This window comes from Lissotriton vulgaris, chromosome 5 (assembly GCF_964263255.1).
Source record: "Lissotriton vulgaris chromosome 5, aLisVul1.2, whole genome shotgun sequence".
Classification (NCBI taxonomy): Eukaryota; Metazoa; Chordata; class Amphibia; order Caudata; family Salamandridae; genus Lissotriton; species Lissotriton vulgaris.
The window spans coordinates 1,430,766,404-1,430,787,300 of NC_141693.1; positions in this window are offsets into that span (position 1 = coordinate 1,430,766,404).

Here is a 20,897-nt window from a genome sequence, read left to right on the forward strand (position 1 = left end):
GCCACACTGAGATCATTTAACCTGCAGGCAACACAGAACTGGTAGTGTGTGCTAGTCTGGTAAGCCGAGATGCAGAAGTCCTGCAGAAACAGTGGGACCTGTTGGCATTTTTTAGTTCCCAGGATGCTAGTTTTCGGTCCAGGGAAGACCTGACTTGCCAGTTCAGGCTCGACTGTACTCATGAGGCACAATGGTCAAGACTGATTTGCATACAGCTGGGTCTGATCTGGGGAGGCGAAGTGAGCTAAAGAATGATGATGGATTCAACCCGGATCTGTGAATGGGGGTGAGTGTCTGAAAAGTTTCAGCACTCCGTCTATCATCTCGTTGTGTTGGCATTTGTAGTTGAGCATTCATGGACACAGAGAAGAACTATTCGCAGTTAAAGAATAAGGCCTTGGCCATTTAGTAGGGTTCGGCCTTTTCCACCTCTACTTTTACAGTCAAGAATTCCACATGGTCACAGTGCTAAGGATTAAATATGGGGTAGAAAGTACAACTTCTCAGTAACCTACCAGCCAAAGCTCACAGACTATCTGCTGCATTTTCTGGCTATCAGTGAAGATTATAAGGTCCAAAAGTGAACAAAAACAGGGGTGTTTGTACACCTAGTGATACAGAATAGATATACACAATTAATGAAATTAGAAAACATTGCAAAATTATCAGTGGAAGATGCCTGCTTTACCAATAGCATAAGCGGCAGCAAAATCAAAGTCACAGAAACCTTTCCTTTCAGGACTTAAAAATAAATATGCTGCTACTATGCACAGGCTCACTGAACCTCCTTACTGCCTGAAGCATTCTAGGAACTAACCTGAGGCCCTTCACATACAAAGATAAAATTGCTGTCCCGTGTTTCTTTACCTAAAAAATTCTGACGCTCCCAATGTATCACGCTCCATAGCAAAGAAAAAACAATGTCACTTGCTTATTTCGAGCTGTCGCTGCTGTGAAATGCAGAGATCTTATGCAACCCATGCGTGCTGACTCAGGCTCGAACTAAAAATACAGTTTTAACAATGGGGGGGGGCATGTTTTGTAAAACTCCAGACAGGTTTGTTTATAAGTGTACAAAAAGCAAGATATACCGTGCCTGTTTGCACGATATAACACTCTCCTGGGAAGTCACTTGCAAATAAAAGGGCAGAAGGTTGCAGCCTTACAGTCAGAGCTGCGACCTGGGAGCTGGGAAACTAGGTTTGAGCCTCGGTGTTGGCTCAACATCCTATGATTCTGGGCAATTCACATAGGGCCAGATGTAGGAAGCCTAATTCTGGTCGGTATCGGCCGTTACCTACCGGAATTAGGCTTTTCAGATGTAGGGGTCACATTTCAGAATTCGGTAATTTACCAAATCGGTAATTTTAAGGAATCTGTAAATTACCGATTCCTTGAAATACCGATTCTGTAAATTTCCGAATTCTGAAATGTAGGGAGCACTCAAATGAGTGATTTTCCCATTTCAGGCTTCGTTATTTACGACCAACTACAAAATGGTGGTAAATATCGAAAACCCTAAAAAAAGCATTTTTTTGCAAATATTAACAGTGCCATGTGGCAGACATACATTCCCTTAGGGCATGTATGTGTGCCACATGTGCACCCACGCACTTTTCATAGGTGCAACAGGGTGTAAAAGTGCCACCCTGCCACCCTTGAATGTGTTCCCCCTTTTACCGAATGGGTAAATAACGATTCGGTAATTGCCATTCATTCCTATAGGCCTCCAGGCCCATAGGAATGAATGGGATACCGATTCGGTAATACTTACCGATGTATTATCTACATAGCATTTACCAATTCTAAAATACTGAATCGGTAAAATTCGGTATTTTAGAATCGGTAAATGTAGTTCACCTACATCTGGCCCTTAATCTCCCTGTGCCTACCAAATATAAATCTGTGTCCTTGTGTAACATAACTTGTGCTCTTGTAAAGCGCTCCAATACCTACAGGTCGAGTTTGCACTATATAAATCTGCAAAAAAAAGTCCTAAAGAGGAAGAAACATCAAGGACTGGTATATTTAATGGTAATTGTGCACAAAACCAACTCAAAGATTTGGCGTCTGCCTATAGTGAACGATCACCTAGTGACCTGTCCTATAATAATATTCTTATCTTGACTTCAAACCCCTTTTAATCCTTAATGGTAGCACTGTGGCGCACATGCTGAGAAGGACAAATTGGGCTGGGACTACAAACAGAGAAAGCCCTGGAGAATATCTGGCGATTAACTCATGCTACTTGTGGTATTGTTGCTGAGGCAAAGTCTGCTAGCTATGAGCTTGGGGCAGGAGGCAGCCTGTTGCCCGCCCATCTTTCACACAGTGAGACCCGATGAACAGAGAAAAGGAAGAGTGAGGACTCTCAGCTTCCTAGTTATAATGCCACTGTTCCCGTACTCTATAAAACAGTCACTATTTTAGTGATGATCCTCTACTGGTTTTCTTTGCAGCCACTATATTTGGTGATGAGGCTTGCAAAATGTTGTATTACATGCAGTAGAAAAAACATTCTAGTGTACCTCTTGCAGTTTTTCCTTCGGTCAGTAAATTCGACGATAGCATGAAAGTATGACATATGCTATGAGTCCAAATTACGTATGTGCAGTCATGGTTTTATGTTCGCCATGCTTATTCGGTAAAGTATATATGGGAAAATGCCATCTTTAAATTGCTGTTTTCATAAGAACTGCTTTTCTACGAAAGGCACAGGCGCTATTAGACTGAAAAGATAGAGCAGTCTCATAGGATACAATGCAAAATGACAGACGTTTGTGAACCACCTGTGTGCGAGAATTAAATATAGTGTTCTGTTTTTTGTTTTGTTTTAAAAAAGCAAGACCAAGCAACGCCATAATTTATCTACAATGCCAGCACTTTACCAGATGCAATCAACATAATCATTTGATTTCTGACGAGAAAACAAGCAGGAGAAGAAGAGTATCACAAAATCGATTAGAATCATCTCTCTCAAAAATATTCCAGAAGAGGTAAAACTGCTAAGCATGGGGTTTTGTTCTACGTTCCTCAGGAATTTATGTAACAATCTGCAGGAATCGCAAAATGACAAAGTCCTGGGGCCCGATTCACAGAACTAACTTAAGACTAAGTCCTAAACTTGCTACTTTTGGTATTCACATTAGGCATTTAGTAGTAGTAAAGTTAAGATTTTGACTTAACTTTGGCTTAAGACAAGCTTAAGACAGACATAAGACAGTCTTAAGTTAGGATTTTGTCTTAAGTTTGTCTTAAGGCTGTCTTGAGTCTGTCTTAAGTCAAGGTTAAGACAAAATCCTAACTTCACAACTACTAAATGCTGGTTAGTAGCCCAATCTACAAAGTAAACCCAGACCTGCGTCTGTGCCTTTTGAGAACCTCTGAACTGTATTCTATACTGCTCAGTGGTTACGCCAAACCCATCTATGAGAGCACTCTTCAGGACTGTGTAATCATCAGCATCCTCTTCTCTGACAGTAAGGAGCTTGTCTCTTCCTTTGTCTGCAAAGGAGAGCCACGAGATTGCTGCCCACTACTCCCTTTCCAGTGCAGTTATCCTTGTGTGTATGTCATCCCCACTCTGGTAGGGAGGGACAATCTTGTTTAAGTTTCTATGGTCACAATACCTTTCCCTACAACTAGGGAAGTTGCTGCCACCATGGGATTCCAGGCCCATCTTCTTTCTAGCTTTTTCAAGCTCTATTGACTCTCTTTCTAAGGCTACTTTGTGTCTTCTTATTCTCAGTTGAGCTTCTTCAAGTGTCATCTGATTCTCTCTCTTTTCCTGGGGGGTATCCCTCCTATGGAAAGAGACAGAGGTCCCTACAGATGTGCCAGAATGATCTGATTCCACTGAAGGTGATCTGGGCCTTCTAGGCATAGCCCCAACTCTTCCTGGGGGGACAAAGAGGGGACCCACTGGGCCTCCTTCATCATCTCCAGTAGGAGCAGGATTGTCCAGGTCTAGGTCATTGTCACCTGCCTGGTCAGCATCAGAGTCTGAGTCCTGTGGGATTGGACTACTGGGATCTTCCTCATCTGCTGCTCCCACCCCACTGCCTACCCTTTCAGGCTCTGAAGCCTTCCTAAGGTCGTCTAGCAGAAATACCTCTCTGAGGCGTTCAGAGGTGGCACCTTTGCCAGTCTTCAGTCTTCTCATTGTACACAGAGCCCTTAACTCAGAGAAAATGAATGTGTCATACTTTGATGTCTGTAATTTACTGACATCTGGCAAGGACACACTAGGTCCTGGCACTGAAGACATAACTAGTGAGGTGTGGTGTATGCACTACCTACTCTAGTTGTTTACCTACTAAACTCTCTTGAGTTGTAGAAAGGGTGGGCTAAGCCCTTGACACACAACTCTAAGTTCAGTAGAACTTACTGTATTTAAGCTTGTATTTATATGTACCTCTGGTACCTTTAGTGGCTTTCAAAGGATCAAACACTTGAGATTATCTGGTAAAACAATGGCAAGCTGGAATCCCACACGCCGCACACCAATGTGAGATGTTGGCCTGGCATATGCTGTCAACTATTCTAGTGGGCACTTTACACCAGTTTAAACAACCGTTATTGATGGTAGGTTTAAGACAACCTTAAGAGAAACCTATCCTAGTGGTAGCTGTGGAGAGCAGTCTTCAGGCTAAGACTTGAAGGAATATAAAGCAGCTTGTTTTACCATTCTATAATCTCGTAATATGTATTTATTCTAAACACATCCCTCTAGTCTCTTTATGAGGCTAGAGGTAAAAGTGCATTCAGTAAACTCATTTAGCACACAGTAAATTAGCACAATATATGATTAGCCCTAGGGGCGCCACAGACAATATACTAAGAAAGTGGTATATGAACCACAACTGTCATAGATAAAAGGCCTAGAACCTTTAGAACCACTGGGGATACCAGAAACCACCCAAGGTAGTGTTACAGGGGACCCACGGGGGACGCGTGCAGTGTCTAAACACAGCCGCGAATCACCATTAACTTCTATGGGGAAAGTTGTGTTTGGGAAATTACAGGTTAAGGACACTTAGAAGAGGACTTGGAGCAAACCCCTTTATAACTAGGAAGTTCTAGAGTCAACACCCACGGGAGCACCGGAGTACTCGAGTTACCTCACCCAGGGAAGCCGGGTGCATATGTGTCTTTTCGTGTCGGGTTTAGTTGTCGATTTCAATGGCGAGCTGCTGAAAAGTACTGCAGGCGACCAAGTGGAAAGTGTCCAGATGGATCCAAGCCTGGATCGGAGTTGAAAGGAAGCTAGAAGCAGAGGGGACAGAGTCTGGGTCACTTGCCAGTAACCATGAGGGCGATGAGCAGATGCCCACCGATGTCGGGTGCTTGCAGGTAAAGAAGGTGAAGCTTGACTCTTCACCTACGAGGACCAGGAGGTATTGACGAAAACCAGGTGCTGGATTCGAGCTGTCCCATGAAGGATGTCAAGTGCTATGGTGTCATATTCCGGATTGGACCCAAGAAGCCTTGGCAACAGCAACGCATGCAGAAAGCAGAGATTGGCTTCGGTGCAGACCAGCAAGGTCTGAGGGACTCACCCATTGGAGGGGAGTCAGGGCACATCTGGAGCAACCAGGGAAGCCCAAGAAACAGAAGAGTTATCTTCTTGGGGACCTACCAGTCAACGGACCAGGAATTGCAAAGGGGCCTCAAGCAGAAATGCAAGAAGCAGGCCGACGGAACACTCATAGAGTTTAGGCCCACAATCTTTGGTGCAGCTGATGTTCGGGGCTTGGGCTACAAGTAACCCAAAGCACAACTTCAGGAAAGCTCAGGAAGTTAATGTACCTAGCAAATACGCACAGTGTCAGTTTGACTCTTCAGCACTGAGGACCAGGAGGAGTCGACGATGACCAGGAGCTGGATTCAAGCTGTCCCACAAAGGATGTAGAGTGCTGCAGTGTCGGATTCTGGATGGGACCCAACAAGCCTTGTCAACAGCAACCCAAGCAGAAAGCTGAGATTGGCTTTGGTGCAGACCAGCAAGGTCTCAGGGACTCACCCTTTGGAGGGGAGTTAGGGCACTTATGGAGCAACCAGAGAAGCCCAAGAAACAGAAGCTATACCTTTGTGGGGACCCACCAGTTAATGGACCAGGGATTGCGAAGGAGCCTCGAGTGGAAATGCAAGAAGCAGGCCTGTGGAGTGTAGGCCCACAATCTTCATTGCAGAACCCCAAGGCCCCAGTTCAGGAAACCTCGGGAAGTCAATGCACTTAGCAAATGTGCACGGTGTCAGGAGTTTCTGTTCCACCTCACTAGTTTGGGCTGCGGTCTCAGCTTTTCTAGTGACTCAGGATGGCCTAAGAGAAGTCTGGAAATCCTCTTCCTGGTATGCAGGTACTTCGGAGTCCGGCGGCAGCGGCAAAGATGCAGACCGGCAATTGCTTCGTTGGTGCCTGTTTGAACAGGGTAGTCACTCCTTGACCCCTTAGGGAGATTCTTCCATCTTCTAGTCGAAATAGAATGCCAAAGTTCTGGGATATATGTTGCAGAGTTTCGTCCCAGTGTAATCTGAAGTCCTAAGGACTGGGTTTCTATACTTATACTACGATAGGGGGTTGGACTTACTCTAGGGACCCACCTATGGGAGGATCCAGGGATGGTTCACTTTGTCCAGTTTTATGCTATAGCAGCGGCTGAGCGCCCCTGCAACCGGTTTGAACTGGGGTATGGACAGGGACACCAACTGTGCCCCCAGCACTGTCTGAAAAGCATTCTCTAATTGCACCTACCCAGGCCCAATACACTAAACCCTGTCTGGGAGGTGGTTACACCTCCCTGTGACAGGAAACCTATTGTACAGGCCTCCCCTGCCGGAGTTTTGTTCCGCAGCAGGAGGTCAGACCCGTGTCTGTAGCATCCATTTTGTGATGCTGGGGCTTGTTTAAACTATTACCGGCAGACCAGTGTGTACATGTCTACTCCTCTAGAAGGGTGGAATTCTACCCCTGCTGCCAGGACTGGCGGGTGGGGGTAGGATTCCAAAGTTTTTGACACCAAACACAACATGTTTCCATACAGCCATTCCAAAGATAGCATTTACTGCGAGGTTATAATGCACTTAAGAGTATATGGTCTGGCTGCATCACAGAACAGCTACAGAGAATAGATTCCGAAAGCTGCAGATGGGTCCTGCTCATGCATGGGCACCCTCTCACACAAAAACAAGCACTCTGCCTTCAGGATTGATAAGGCCTGCCATAGGAGTGACTTATAGTTTTTTATGTGTCAGTGATTAAAGGTAGATATAGGTAACCTGTATTTTAGTAAAAGGTGCATGCACCACCTTACCCAGGCAGTAGCAGACCTGTGGTGCCATTTTGGAAGGCTTCCCAGGGGTGGCATAATACATGCTTCAGCTCCTGGTAGGCCTCTGGGGTACTTATGCCCTTGGTACCTAAGGTACCATATACTAGGGACTCACAAGGGTAACCCAGTAACCAATCTGGAGTATACCTAATGTACATGCTATCAATTTAGAGCGGAAGCAGCTACACTGGGGTCCTAGTTAGCTGGGCCCCAGCCAGACTAAAGATGGAAAACAGTGTAACACCAGCAAAAAGCGGGGGTAACCATAGTAAGCAGATCCTACTCTCCTACAGGCAGGCCCAAAACCAGTGCACACTGGGGAAGTATTAGGCACAAGGGAGGTTGGTAATCATGCCGAAATGCACGATGGGTAGGCAGGACTTAAAAAAATTCTATCTATACACATTGGAGTAGAATTGAAATAAAAATAAACGTACCCCCACAGAGACAGGCGGAGACCTTGTGCTGTATGATATGGAGGTGGTATCAACAATCTGCTTGGACTGTGAGATTAGACAGAGGAAGTGAGCCGGAATAAGCCTCGCCAAATGAGAATGCTGATTGGAGTGCAGTCACTCTTAGTGAATATTGGTGTGGGTGGACTTTCTAAAAGTGGCATTTTCAGAACGTTGATTTAAAATATGACTTCACAATTAAACAGAGCTTTAAATTACAATTCTTTTAACACCAAACTTGACATTCTTCCCTACTCCCAAATTGAGAGTGTTCACTCCTTAAATGTAATAAGTTAAAGCAATGTTATTCTACTGGAGAGGCAGGCCTTTCAGTTGTGAAAATATTTTAAAATAGATTGCACTCTAGCCAATGGGCTATTTAGGGCCACCCTAGGAGTGACCTATATATGTTAAAAAGGAAGGTTTTGGCCTGACAATATGTTTATCTAGCCAGGTTAAAATGGCAGTTTAAAACTGCACACACAGGCTGCAATGGCAGGACTGAGACATCGGGTGGCACATTCAATGCTGTAGGCCTAATAGTAGCATGTAATTTGCAGGCCCTGGGTACATGTAGTACCACTGTACTAGAGACTTGCAAGTAAATTAAATGTGCCAATTGGGTGTACGCCAATTTTACAATGTTTAGAGGATAGAGCGCACACACTTAATTAAGCACTGAATATCAGTGATAAACTGCACAGAGTCCAAAGGCTAACACAAACAAGATCAGGAAAAATGGGGTAAGGAACAATTTGGGAACACCACCCAAATGCTGATAGGTCTGACACAAATATTGATACCCAATCCAATGGCTGAAGAGGACTGATCTACAACCTAACTGTATTCAATCTGTTTTGAAGGGCTAAACTAATATGTGAATGACACTCTGATGAATAACTAAAGTGGACTTACCTAAAGCCCATTTTCCCCTAGCAGGACTATTCATTATTTTTTGGAAAACATGATGCTGGGGAGACAACTATAACAGCCTTTTCGTCAGATCTAAAAACACACAGAAACAGACAGAGCACGGGGAGTCGAAAAGGCAGGCGTGTACTTGATCCACATGCATAACACTTACAGCACTTGTCAGGAACATCACAATCTTCCTGAAAGCCATGACACAAGTGAGGTACTGCAGGCCCAGTGCAAGTTTCTTCTAAAGACATGGTACAAGTGCGATTCTGAAGTGCCCGCCAGTTCAAGTTTCCTCCAAAGACATAGAACAAGCATGCTACTGCAGGGCCAATCAGTGTCGGCTTCCTTCAAAAACAAATCTGGTACTGCAGGGATAGTGCGACCGTCTGTCAAAGACATGGAACAAGTGTGGTACTCAGGGCCTGTGGAAGCATACTTCAAAGATATGAAAGAAGTGTAATCTTGAAGGGCCACTATACAACAAGTGTGGCACTCAGCAGAAACATATAAAGCCTCCCTTAGATGTAATGAACAAGCAGTATTTAAGATTTGGTACACATCAAAAAAGGAGCAGCCTTGGGGTGAATGAGTAAAAGCTTGACTCAAAGGCATAGCAAGATTTCCACACGCAAAACAGGTGCAACATTTCCCATATACCCATTGAAAACATACCAATATGGTTAGAAACAATGAAAGTTTTCATCATATCCACAGAACATAAACTGTATCTGCAGAAGCAGTCCAAGTCCGTGTGTAAACACGCAAACAGTGTACAGCATTTGGCAGCAGTGTCAGTTCCCCTCACATGCAGCACAGGTACAAAATAGTCATCAGGAGTGTAAGCTAAGATGCCCTCACATACCAAACAGGTTTCACAGTAGCAGCAGCATCTACGCTTATTTCAGTCACAAAATAACCAGAGAGGCATATATTCAGGAGCTAGTGCTGCTGTATCAATTTTTTTTGTATGATATTGCCCAAACAGTTCTCCATATTTACAAACTGATTCATTAGGCCAAATGCGTTAGGTAAAATGTATGCAGGGTAGGCGTTTCCACATTAAAAGACACATAGAACTGACGCAGTTACATTTTCAACTTTTCACTGCATCACTCTGTGACTTGGCTGCGTCAAAATCTTTACGCATTGCTCAAACCAGGTGTAAGGATTGACACAGTACTTTTATTATGGGAATTGCCTCTGTGTGTGACGCATTGCTGTAGTTGTGTAAATCGTACGACCAACTCCAGCAATGCATCACTTTAGAATTTCTTACGGAGCCATGTTTCCTTGCGCCATGGAGCACTTAATTGTAAATACATCCATGGCATTGTTAGTGCAATTGCTGCAGGCGCAGGAAATCTGAAGCTCTGATGCCAATGCTTTAGTTCTTGTAAATATTCCCCAGAGTATAATATTGAGGTGGGTGAGCCACTGAATGTTCGAGACGGATGCAAGGCTCTGGTTCACCTCGAAATCCTCTTAAGCCTTTTAGCTTAAAATGAAGTAAGCGTTCTTGCGGCTGCTGCCTCCTACACACGCTATAACCTCATGCACCAAGAATATAAGACAAAGCATTAAACTGTGATGATAAATAGGAGCAAGCAAGTGGATGAATTACACAATGTGAGACATGGAAACTTCGGATCAATCCTAGCTTGGCCACTTGACCAAATTATGTGATTCTAGGCAATTATTTTATTTTAACATACTTCAAATTAATTTTATTATTGCATGTGAGAAAACCTTGAAATATGTGAGGCTGTGTGTTGTACAACAATCTCATGTGTTAATGGATTATATTGTTGCTCCATGTAAAATAAAAAATGTAGCCTACATATAGGTTGCACATGACAACTGACTTGCCTCTTAGTTCACTAATGGTATTGTCCTCAGATTGGGGGTGAGGGCATGAATGTTTCTAAGATCACATTTAAAAACTATCACGTTTAATAAATTCATCCCAATGCAGTGATATATTCTAGTATACTAAGGTGAAACGGTTATTAAACAAAATATATTGTTTTCATTTTGAAGACACTTTAACATATTTTTAAATAATATTTTTTGCACAATTATCATGTCAAATGTTAGCATAGCTCAGCATGTACCTTAGTTCTTAGAGCCAAGACAGGCCCCTAACTCGGGTCTCCCTGTTATTTTGTTGCCCTGCCCAAATCTACTACAATACTGTGTATTACATTATAGTTACTTGAGATCCTCCTCTCTTAGTATCTTGCTCTGGGGTGCAACACCTTGTTTTCTGAGATTCTGGCCAGTTGCCATAGGTCCCAGAAGGATAACATTTCCTACTTCTGGTATTTATAAGAAAGTACCAGAAGTACATTAACTGGACCAAAACGTTGTTTAAACTTGCCTGTGCATTTGTGTAGCATATAATGAAACAAGTAGTTATCAGTACTTCATTTTCCTCGTTCTAGTTCTGTGTCATAAGTAAGTCTATGCTCTATTACTAAGTGCAATCTTCTGCCCTCTATCTGTCAGGTTGAACACTGTGATTACTGTGACTGTTTTATCTTCATTAGCCACCCAACAGCATGGACATAACTTCTTTTTTTTTAAATCTGCTAGTGTCATGCAACCTGGCCGAAAGGCATGCTCTGCATTAACAAAAGTTAGCATGCCCACTGCTTGGTCATTCAGTGTGCACGCAATGCGCCAGTTCCCCATGCATATGGTGCAGTAGATTCTGCTGCTCAGAATCTGACTCTGAGGCAATCAGATGGACATAACAGTAAGCTCCCAGTTTTGTAAGAGCTACTGTGGCCCTATTAGGCAGTGGTGCTGGAACAATTTTCAGACTGATGGTGCTGCCATCAATGTTACATTATGGAGCTCATAGGTATTCTGAAGAATCCAACAATCAAACAAAGAACAAATGTTTCAAATGAGCCGTGCCCACTCAGCAGGAGAGTGGTAAGGGTGTAGTGGGTAGCTGGTGTTGAATTTAGAAGCATTTAGGAGTACACTATCACAAATATATACTACTAAAGCAGAGCACTGTAGCCACTTTTATTTATGGACAGAGCTTTTCCATTGAAATTGGCACTAAATTTGCAAGACATACAATTTTACTGATAAAACTATATAGCGCACAAATGATAATGAGAGGGGAATTGAATTTCAGCCAATATTTGAAATATGTCTCTCACCAAGTGAAGCATCATACTCTTTTTTTTTATTTTGACCCTATTCGAATCTTTGTTTTCAGGACTCTTTAGAATTAGAAAAAAAGTGTTTCATTTGTGCTTATGTTTTATTGTGAAATATTCGTACAATTAATTTATGGATATTTATATTTAGTTGTGTGCTACAAGAAAACTTCATACAGTGTTTCCGTTCACTACAGTAATATATTCACATAGTTTACTTTACAGAATCCTCACACTTTGGGGGTCATTAGGAAAATCACCCCGACCGCCATGGCGGCGGAAAACAACCACCCGCCAGGACTACGGATAACCCGGCAGCCAAATTAGGATCAACCGCCACAAAAGACCGACTGTGGCGGGAGCGGACCTACCAAAACCGCCCGACGAGGGCGGCGACGGCAAAAAATCAACCACGGTGGTCAGAAAAGCAGCGGGAAGCAACAACCCCCCGCAATGAAAGCAGATACACCGCACGGGAAATTAGGATATCCCCGAGGGTCCCGCGGTCGGAACCGCTGTTTCTGACTGCCGCGGTCGCACACAGGAGTGAATGGGAGAGATAGCGGAAGAGCCGCAGCATAGCCACTGCAGCGGAAGGTACATGAAAAAAATGGCGGACGATGCAAAAACACCACAGTGACGTCAAACATTGCACAAATCCAAGTAGCCATGCCCCCCAAAATACATTTAAAAAATACAAATGAAATAAATAAATGCCAAACCAAGCAAAAGTCGTAATTTAGTCTACGCTATCATCTGCCCCTGCCCCAAACTCTACATAGGAAAAACATCACAACAAATAAACCAACGAATAGCCCAACATCGATCCCGCATCAAACAAAACATTGTCACAGCTCCGATGGTACACCACTTCCAGCAGAGCGGCCACACTGAAAAAGATTTCAAATGGACAGTGCTATCAGCAATCAAAATCCCAAATCGTGGTGGGGATGTTGAAACATTGCTCATTCAAAGAGAAGCATATTTAATACTTAAGTACAATTGTGTGGTGGATGGGATGAACAAACTGACTGAACTACATAGAAATATAAGCTGAATCCCGTCAACACCACCTTCACTTTTGCTACCAGATGGGCATGGGTCACACCGCAGCCCACAGGCATAGTCACATTTATAAATCATCACCTTGTAAAAATAGCTTGGCCCCTAATAGGACTACAAATCCCAGAAATCTCAGCCCCATACAAAACATGTGACTTTGGCCGGTTCCCCAGTGACTCATCGCAGATTGTTCCGAGCAGTCGACTGAACAAGAGCCAGAATTAGGAAGCGGAGTTGTGTCTCAATTGAGGTGAGCAAAGAACAAGCTGTGCCGATTTCGACTGGAGACAGTGTAGACACAGTGATACTTAGTTTCCGCTTTTCAATTCTTTTGTAACAGAGCAGAGCGGAGCCCCGCGGTAGCAATTAAATAGGAGAGAAGCACCGCGCTCCAAGCCTTCTGTAGCAGAGCGGAGCGAGTAAATAGAAGAGAAGCACCGCACTCACAGACAACGCCCTTACAAGTAAGCCAGCTTCCTATTCATTAATTTCAACCTTCCATAATTTTCGAACCACAACAGATTAAAATCCAGTTCTCTTTTTAACAGTTGGGGTTACACAACGAAAAAACACCGCAATGGAGCCAAGCTAAGCCTCAAGCATTAGAAATTACATGTCACAAGTAAGTCTCAGCCCAAAACTGGGTACAGACAACATGCCCTCGTTCCAATTTTTAAATACAATACAACAATGTTCTCTTTCTCGACAACAGGTTAGAATTAATATTCCAATCAATCAAATTTGACTGCACAACGCAGGAACATAAAGGTAATTGCATGTTCCTCTTGGCGAGAAGCCTCATAATAATACATAGAGGAAGGATAGGAACTAAAAGAAGTCTATTTTTTGTTTTTCTCTTAAACACCAGGTACCCAGGTTGCCCTGAAGAAAAACCTGTGTAAACACATACCGGGTTTGGAAACGCGTCGGCTTTTCCAAAGGAGTTATTCCTTTATCTCACTCCACCAAAGGCAGACTCACTAACTCATTAACTCTTGGAACAATGCCTAGGGTGGTTCATAATCCTGAATATCTTAAAGCAAATTGACACATAGGATTATTGTTTATTTTTTCTGGTGTACCGATGAATTCATTTTCTTTGCGTTAGTACATATGAATGTAATGTAATGTGCATATATTGAGTTGCAGCAGGCAACAAATGTGTTATGGTTTAGACAGTGTGTCTTGTATGTTTGAACATTTATTTCACTTGTGTAAAGGTGATGTTGAAACCTCGTTCTCTAACAAATTGAATACAATTTCAAAATTGTTATCATGGTAATACAAACATGAGCTTTATAATTAAAGTATAAGCTCAGCTGCTGAAAATTAAATAACAGCACCCAAATCCGGGACCAGGCACTGTCTTTTTTCATGAAACCAAAAATAAAAGCACAGGACTACTCCCAAAAGACACCTGACAGCCAAATCCACTTGCACACACCCACACAGCTGAGTATAAAACCAGCCCCTTCACTGACCACAATCCTTTGCAATACTCCAGAAGAGAAGGCCATACACCACATCTGACAGGAGAGGAAAAGAGCACAGCACACACACACAACCACCACCACCACCATCACTACCACCATCACACCAGCACCAACATTCCCCCAGCACACAACACACCTCACACACCAACACCACACCCGCCACCCACACACCTGAACCCACAAACACTTCAACCACCACACACCATGATCTCACATAAGATGCCCAAATTCGCAGATGGTGAGTTGACAGTCATGGTCAAGGAGATTTTCAGAGTAGAGCCACAACTGTTTGGTAGCCTGGTCCAACAGACGAGACCCCATTAGCCACAAGAACACAAATGTGGGAAATGATAGTACAAAGGTTCAATGCAGTAGGGACCACCCCAAGATCCAAGAAGGAGATCATGAAGAGGTGGCATGATCTCAAGAGGGTTGTCCAGGAGAAGAGGAGCAAGAACTGGGAGCTGGCGAACATGACTGGCAGTGGCCCTCCCATCCCACCAAAAACATTCACACCATGGGAGGAGAAGGTGCTTGCCATACTGCATCCTGAGAGTCTCACAGGAGTACCCTGGCAATTATGCTGCTAGACGTGAGTGTCGAATTTGACACTGTGGACTATAACATCTTGGTTTCCCGTTTAAGACACCTCGGAGTCACAGGTCAGGCCATCACATGGTTGCAATCCTTCCTAGAAGGCCGAATGTTTCAGGTATCGGAGGGTGCCCCTCAATCGTGGGGTGCGCCAGGGCTCTTCCTTAAGCTCTACCCTTTTTAATGTAAATATGGAGCCCCTGGCAGAGATAGTGCACCCTTATGGCTTTGAAATTGTAACCTATGCAGACACCCAATTAGTGGTGACCCTGAACCATCTCAAGGGCATGCCCAGTAATTTGGACATCTGTTTGGAAGCAATAACCAAATGAATGGCACTTTCTCATTTAAAATTAAATGGGGATAAAACAGAGCTGATGTTCCTGGAAAAATCCATGTCACCCAGAGCCACCATTGACTGGCCGAGTTGCATGGGTACTCCTCAGGAGCCCAAAGACCAGATTAAAAGCCTTGTAATATGGCTGGATAACACCCTAAGCTTTAATCCGCAAGCCACCAAATTATCTGCCATTTGCTTCGGTCGGATGAGGATGCTGAGAAAAATTCTGCCTCTCCTTCCTTTTCAGGCTAGGAGGATAATGGTGCAGACAGTCATCCTGTCTCGTCTTGACTACGGGAATGCCCTTTATCTGGTCGCTCCGGTGAGCTCTATTAAAAAACTCCAGGTCACCCAGAATGCGGCGGCACGTCTCCTTTTGGAACTCACCCGAAGACACTAAGGGACTGCCGCCATGAGGAGACTTTGTGAAACTGGGGAGATAGGTCCTGGGACGTTGGGTCAGCTGGACCATATAATACTGGGAAAAGGCAAAGTGCTGGCCCCACAGTTGTTTTTACAAGCTCTTGAATAAGAGCGACAAATCAATACTTATTTCAGATTTGTACGGTACCATTTATTTATACCATTTACTTCTTGCAATCGGCAAAAGATTTTTGATAGGAAAGAACAAGCCAAGGAATTGGACTGACTAGAAATTAGAATAAGTTGTGTAGTCTTAGTTGGATTGTTTTGGTCAAAAAAAAATTCTCATTTATATTGTTTTCACCTCCTTTTTCTAAGCGACTTTATCCTTTATAAGCATTGTGGAAATATGATTTGTTCAATCACAAATGCGAAGATTTGAATTTGCTGCATAGTAAAGGTGCAATAATGGTGCAATGTATATATGTGTATATAATGAATTGTTGTGTGAATTTTTTATGTTAATGTCTGTGTGGTATCTTTCTCAGACATTCAGATTTGTTTGATAAAATTTAAAAAAGAAGAAGTAAGTGGTATAAATAAATGGTACCGTACAAATCTGAAATAAGTATTGATTTGTCGCTCGTATTCAAGAGCTTGTAAAAACAACAGTTGGGCCAGCACTTTGCCTTTTCCCGCCATGAGGAGACAGCACTGGCTGCCCATACAGGCTAGGATCAAATTCAAGGCAATGTGCATAGCGCACAAAGCCATGTGGCAGAAAGGCCCTGCAATGATCAGTGCCCTAGTCACCCCGTACCACTCTCCTAGATCTTTACGCTCCAGCACAACCTTTCTGGCATCAACTAGATAAACCAAACGAGCTAGATGGGGAGGTCGTTCCTTTTCTTGGAACGCCGCCTCTGTCTGGAATTCCTTGCCCCCCACCCTGCGATGCGAACCTGATCTCCTCAAGTTTCGTAAAAATCTGAAAACATTCCTCTTTCAGTAACTCTCAGTCTGAATGCATTCCCTTCCACCCGTCCTCAGCGCTACGAGGCCTCCGGGTAGAAACGCGCTTTATAAAACCCCATTTCAATTAATTTCATTCATTTAATTTCAAGCATCATCAACCATCAAATGCATAAGTGACATGGCAGGGATCACAGACTAAAGTGCGTCACACAGAACGTGCGTCCACCTGTGGATGATATGAAAGAATGGCATTGTGTGTACAAGGATGTGCCCATCACCATGCTGCTGCTGTGTACTGATGCAGTGTTCACGATGAACATAGCCAGTAAATGTTACTAAAATGGTGGTAGCTACCGCCTGGCCTCGGCGGTGTGACACCAGGACCATCCCCCTTCACAAATGCGGTAGCCATTGGCATGGATGCATACGTAGATGGCTGTGGTCATGATCCGCCAATCAAAAGGCGGTAGCTACAGCCTGGCCCCGGCGGTGTGAGACCAGCACCACCCCCTTCACAAGTGCGGTAGCCATTGGCATGGATACATGTGTAGATGGGTGTGGGCATGATCCACCATCCAAATGGTGGTAGCTACCGCCTGGCCCCGGCAGTGGGACACTAGCACCACCCCCTTCACAAGTGCGGTGGCCATTGGCATGGATACACGTGTAGATGGCTGTGGGCATGACCCGCCACCCAAATGGCGCTAGCTACCGCCTGGCCCCGGTGGTGCATCACCGCTATGGAGCCTTGCCTACAGCCAATAGCAGCACTGATCGCAGTGGCATGATGCAGATTTGAAAATTGCGGAAGGTGTGCCACCGTGGAGGCGGTCATTGGATGTTTTTGAAAGATGCACCATCGCGGTAGTGCGCCACGGGCCCCCGCGGTGCATCACCGCCATAGAGCCTTGCCTACAGCCAATGGCAGCGATGATCGTAGTGGCATGATGCAGATTTGAAAATCGCGGAAGGTGTGCACCGCGGAGGCGGTCATTGGATGCTTTTGAAAGAGGCAGATCTGGGCAACCAATTGTAGCAGCTTTTCAGCTTACAAACAAGCCCAGGGGGCGATAAATCTGTGGGAGTGAGCCTCACATTTCCACTGCTCACAGAGCCTGCTGCCTGGGACCCTCTCCTGCTGCTGCCTCAAGAGACTGCTGGCTGGGACCCTCTACTGCTGCTGCCTCAAGAGCCTGCTGCCTGGGACCCTCTCCTGCTTCTGCCTCAAGAGCCTGGTGCCTAGGACCCTCTCCTGCTGTTGCCTCAAGAGCCTGCTGGCTGGAACCCTATCCTGCTGCTGCCTAAAGTGCCTGCTGCCTGGGACCCTTTCCTGCTGCTGCCTCAAGTGCCTGCTGCCTGGGACCCCTCACCACTCACTTCCACCACAGGTGTTCCATGTCCACAGGGATGGCAAGGACAGAGAAGATCTGTTCCTGGTCCATTCCCAAGTGAGGAGCTGGAGGTCCTTGTGGACGAGGTGCTAGCACAGTACCCAAGGCAATTTGGTGGTCCCTGTTAGAAATGGCGATTTCTGGTTGGCTGAGGCTTGCGCCAATGCCAGGCAGAAACCAACCCTCTAGTCAGGGCAAGGGAGTTACACGCCAAAGATAACCCCGGCTCACCCTCTAGGTAACGTGACGCGAGCAGTAAGGCTTATCCCGGAGGCAATGTAGGTTAAGTGTTTGCACGCGCACCCAGCAACAACACCCAAGGCCCACCACAAAGGAAATTCCACACAAAGTTATATATAAAAATAGCCTTTGTTTTATACCAAACACATTAGATAAAAAACACACACTTTACAATGTGCCAGAGGCACAGGCAGAATTTACAGGGGATTATGTACATGGGACAGGGCCACGTGGGCCACTGTCAGGAACAAGCAGTTTTTAGAACTAGCACTTGGTAGAATTAGCACTTTGTAGGAATAACGCTTAGAACATAGAACATATATTAACTGTAGCACCAAATAGTAAATGTAGCACACAACTCGTAATCACTGGTAAAAGGTAAGTACCACCTAATAAATTTAGGAAAATATCACGCAGGGAACCAGGAACTCACTAGGAAAAACAACCACCTAAGCATTAAAACACATTCAGAGGTATAGGCACAAAGACATTATACATGCTGCAGATATTACATTAGGCAGGTCATTACAAATTGTGCAAAGATCGCATAGGGCATGAGCATGTACCCACCGCAAGGGCACAACACCAGAACTGTCCCCCAGGCCAACTGGCCTCTTAGGGGCTGAAACGCCGTGTGTCCAGAAAAGTCAGGGCAGGCTTCGCAGGCAGCCAAAGGAAGATTGCGCAAAGGGGCAAGCCTAAACGAAGCAGCTGCCCACTAAGTGCTAGGCAGCTGGGGATCTCCTCTGGGCTTCTGAATCACAAGGGGTGCCACAAAACAACATGTGAGCCTCGTGGGCTCTGAGTAAATTATGCCCCCTTTGGTGGAGCCTCTCAGGCTCGGAAACAATGGCCCCTTTGTTGGAGCCTCTCGGGCTTGAATACCAAAATGTGCACTCTAAACTTAGGGAGCGGCCCACTGCCAACCAGGGCCGCTCTACCCTCTGGAGTTCCCCCGGGATCGTTAGAGTCCTGCTCGGGGACTCGAGACAACACAGATGCCCAAGAGCCGTTTGTGGGCTTAATCAGAAATGCCCTCGACAACGCTGGAGTCCCTCTCGTGGGACTCGAGATCAGCGGAATGCCCAGGACGTTGGAAGAGCCTCGACAGGCTCTAAACAGATGTCCTCGCGCTGGAGGGGAGGGGAGGGCACCGGCAATGTGCCCGACGCCGTCCTTTACCCAGCACTGGCTCGAGGATCCCCCACTCACCGGTGACTGCCTCTGGCGCTGCTCCGGTCTTGGACCTTGCTGGCGGCTGCTGCAGGAGAGCTCCCGCTTCTCGGGGCTCTCTCTCCGCACTCCTCCTGAGCTCTTCGGGGCTTTCCCTCACTCTTGGGAGCCCCGGGGAGGGAGAGACGCCGGCTTCCTTTCTCGTCGTGGCTGCGGGGGTGGGGCTTCCAGCTTCTTCCGGTCCCTGCCCAAGGACTTCCGGATCGTCGCAGGCAGCGCGGCGACCCGGAGGGGGGAAATGGCTTACACTCAGAAATAAACCGGAGTGGGCACCCAATGAATTAAGGCACAAATCCCTGGCGGCAGCATGTCCTTGGTAGGGTGGGCACCTGCTAGGGATATAAACAGCGCAAAAGCCCCTGGCGGGGTGGGCACCCGCTAGGGGGAATCCACAGCACGGAAAAATAAACAGGGTGGGCACCTGGGCCGAAAAACAAAGGCTGGGGGGATCCCCGTGCTGGGGAATCCTCAGAAGGACAATCGCCGCTCTGCGCTGCAGTAAAGGCAGAAGCGCTCCCCTGGAGGAGAACAAGCGTTGTAGTACAATAAAGGCAAAGCGCTCCCAGGGGCTTGAGGAGTACAAAAAAAGTCCAGGGACCTTAGGCAGGCAGGGGGGCAAAGGCTGGGCCCAGGGGCCAGCTCACAGGGTCCTCCAGGTAGGGATAATTTACAAAACGTGCGCAACCCAAGTATACCCTTGAGGGCTTGGGTAATGAAAATGAATGGGTGAAGATGCCTTCAAGGGAATTTATTTCATGCATACTTGATTATTTAGACTAATTTTAGGAATGATCGGTTAGTGATCCTTGTTAAGAATCAATCAAAAACTTTGGAATTTCAATTCAATTTAAACAATTTGTTTCAACAAGACACAACATACAAAAAACAACACAAGGTGTATTAGAAAAATATAATTTTATCCAAAAGAATTTTTTAAGAAATCACTTCATATACAGATAAGTGAACAAACAGAAAATTAGGACTGTGGGTACACACATAAGTAAATTAATATGTGACTCAACAGAACCTAAAAAACACCTATCCCAAATCACACTGAATAAAACAAGACAGGGATAAGATGAAATGTCGACGTTTCGGTTTCCTATGAATTAATTACGGAAACCATCTTCAGGACTGAAGTCAATTGGGATCTGTATAGAGAAAATTGCAATCTGAAATAAAAATATTTACAGTTACAAGTCTAAACTGACTATAAATATAACACCTTGGTGACATAACAAAGGACATTTATAAGACAACAAATATAAATCAAACAGTGACATAGTGATGTAAAACATTACAAAGACATATTAGACCTAAATTTCA